We start from the raw sequence: 2,972 nt of genomic DNA, 5'->3' as shown, positions 1-2,972 counted from the left end.
AGAACTGGCTAGATCTCTTAGTCAGATATGGCTACTAAGACAGTAATATCTTTTTGGTCTAGTCTCAGTCTCTATTTTCTGGTTTTGCCAATTCTCTCTTCTCCATTGCCCCTAAATTGGTCTGCACTGGACTCCACTTCAGACATCAGGATATTTATTATTGCTCCCCATTTATGCACCTTAAAATTCACTTCAGCGTAGATTTTTTTTTTCTTATTTATCAGTTGTGCTTCCTTCCAAAATGTTCCAAAATGTCCCAAAACTTGTCAGATAGTAAACAAACAAACAGAAAAAACTAAGCTTCCTTCCTTTTCTATGTTTGAGGCCCTCAGTTTTTAATCTTATTCCTGAGTGTTTTGTGTTCTGCCCAAGACTGTGGTTCCAAGCAAAACATTTTAAATTCTATTCCTTTTTAGTGGTAAGAATACCTTCTGGATCACCATTGTCCTATAGAACTTGCTTTGATGGTGAAAATGATCCATTCTGTGCTGTTCAATAGAGTAGCCATAAGCCACATGTGGCTACTGAACATTACAAGATGGCTGATACAACTGTGGAATTCAATTTAAATTTTTTATTTAATTTTAATTAATGTCGATAAAAATTTAAATAACTGAGTGTGACTAGCGCATACTATATTGATTAAGTGCAGTTCTAAGTTGTATTCCATTTTATTTTTATTTATTTATTTTTTGTCCAGAAAAATTTAACAGGTTTATTTATAATTGTTATAAAGTTGAACTGCTGAAACTTGTTCACTGAAACATTTTGACTTTCATTAATGCTTTATGTCCCTACCTTTATATTAAACATTCACACACAAATGAAAATGGAAAAACTGCCAGTACCTGATTTCTGTCCCCTATTTTCCACTTGCAATCATATACTTAGGTACCTTTTGACCCCATGGAAAAAAAATATCTAACGTTCAGAACTACCAATAACAGGAAGAAGAGAATTTTTTTTTTAAAGAATGAAATGTTTCCCATCATAGTGGATTCTTAAGCACGTTCTCCATGTATGCGGCGTGCTAGCCGGATGTCTTGGCATAATTGTTACACGTTTGGCATGGATAGCACACAGGTTGGTGTCTTCAAAAAGGCCAACCAGATAGGCCTCACTTGCCTCCTGCAAAGCACCAATAGCTGCACTCTGGAAGCGCAGATTTGTTTTGAAGTCCTGAGCAATTTCCCGCACCGGACGCTGGAAGGGAAGTTTGCGAATCAGAAGTTCAGTGGACTTCCGGTAACGTCTAATTTCACGGAGTGCCACAGTACCAGGCCTGTAACGATGAGGTTTCTTCACCCCTCCAGTAAAGGATGCACTCTTGCGAGCGGCTTTTGCAGCGAGTTGCTTCCTCGGTGCTTTACCACTGGTCGATTTGCGGGCAGTCTGCTTTGTACGAGCCATGGTATAGAGCCCTCCTTACTTACCCACCTTCTCCTTCGGCTGGAGCTCGGCGAGCTAGAGGCGGCGCTGGCGTTGGAGAGTGACGGCGGCAGAGCGGCGGCTGCGAACACAATTCTGTATTCCATTTTAAAAGTCTATCCCGATTGGTCAAAAAAGGGAGGGTTATAACACTTGCCAACAAAGGTCCATCTAGTCAAGGCTATGGTTTTTCCAGTGCTCATGTATGGATGTAAGAGTTGAACTGTGAAGGAAGCTGAGCGCTGAAGAATTGATGCTTTTGAACTGTGGTGTCGGAGAAGACTCTTGAGAGTCCCTTGGACTGCAAGGAGGTCCAACCAGTCCGTCCTAAAGGAGATCAGTTCTGGGTGTTCATTGGGAGGACTGATGCTAAAACTGAAACTCCAGTACTTTGGCCACCTCATGCGAAGAGTTGACTCATTGGAAAAGACCCTGATGCTGGGAGGGATTGGGGGCAGGAGGAGAAGGGGACGACAGAGGATGAGATGGCTGGATGGCATCACCGACTCAATGGACATGAGTTTAAGTGAACTCCGGGAGTTGGTGATGGACAGGGAGGCCTGGCGTGCTGCGATTTATGGGGTCGCAAAGAGTCGGACGCGACTGAGCGACTGAACTGAACTGAACTGATAACACTTTATTCATAGTAATATTAAATGTCTTCCCTGGCTGCAGTGACTGAGATAATTCCCTTTTCTTCTACTTTAAGGCAACACTCATTTGGGCTACACTATGTTTCTGCTAATGCTCACACATTGTTCTGTGATCAGTATATCCTCCTGAGAGCTGATAATGGATGAGTTCATTGCCCTGCTATTGGGGAAGGGAAAAGGGTCTCTTCTGAGTTCTTCTTTTGCAGAGAGAGCTGAACAGTGAAGTTTATCTATTAATAAATCAACAAAAGCCTCAATTTTTCAAGAAACTTTTCTTTCCAGCTGAAATCAGGGCCTCTGTGAGGGAATCCAGAGGAATCTATGAATATGCTTCTGTGTATGTGATGCCCATCCACAGGACAGAAACAAATGGATGATTAAATTGTTCCTGGTGAGCTGGGAAGGTGAAATGGAGGCAGAACTCCCACCCCTACCTCCTTCCCCAGCCAAGAGAGAGGCAGGAAGTCCTTGTGGAAAGCTACCTGGAAAGTGATAACCTGTGGTGTTAAAATATAGTTCATTAATTCAGAACCAGGAACCTTATCCTAGAAGTAAGGCCATATTTAAGTTATTCCTAATTGTGTCTAGTTATTTCCTTTACTTTGCCCATACTGTCTAGTGAAGATATTTTGGAAATGTCAGTGGGTGACAGCTCTGCTGAATGGAACCAAAGAAGAGAATGTTGTGTTTGGGCCAGAATTCCTGGGAGTCAGGTGTGGATAAGTCAAGGGAATCCAAATGAGAACACCCCAGGAGTTGATGATGGACAGGGCAACCTGGCGTGCTGCAGTCCATGGGGTTGCAAAGAGTCGGACACAATGGAGACACCAAACTGAACTAGAGAAGTATCCCTGTGAGACAGACCCAGGCCCTCCCCCAAATCTTGACTTT

At 42.7% G+C, this 2,972-nt stretch overlaps 1 pseudogene; it reads right to left on the bottom strand.

The window, feature by feature from the left end:
- Window positions 1–1,001: 1,001 nt before the first annotated feature.
- On the bottom strand, window positions 1,002–1,410 carry LOC138077126 (histone H3.3A-like; annotated as a pseudogene).
- Window positions 1,411–2,972: the final 1,562 nt, after the last annotated feature.

This window comes from Capricornis sumatraensis, chromosome 3 (assembly GCF_032405125.1).
Source record: "Capricornis sumatraensis isolate serow.1 chromosome 3, serow.2, whole genome shotgun sequence".
Taxonomy (NCBI): Eukaryota; Metazoa; Chordata; class Mammalia; order Artiodactyla; family Bovidae; genus Capricornis; species Capricornis sumatraensis.
Note: the sequence above shows the minus strand (reverse complement) of the source record. Positions and strands in the feature narration are given on the sequence as shown.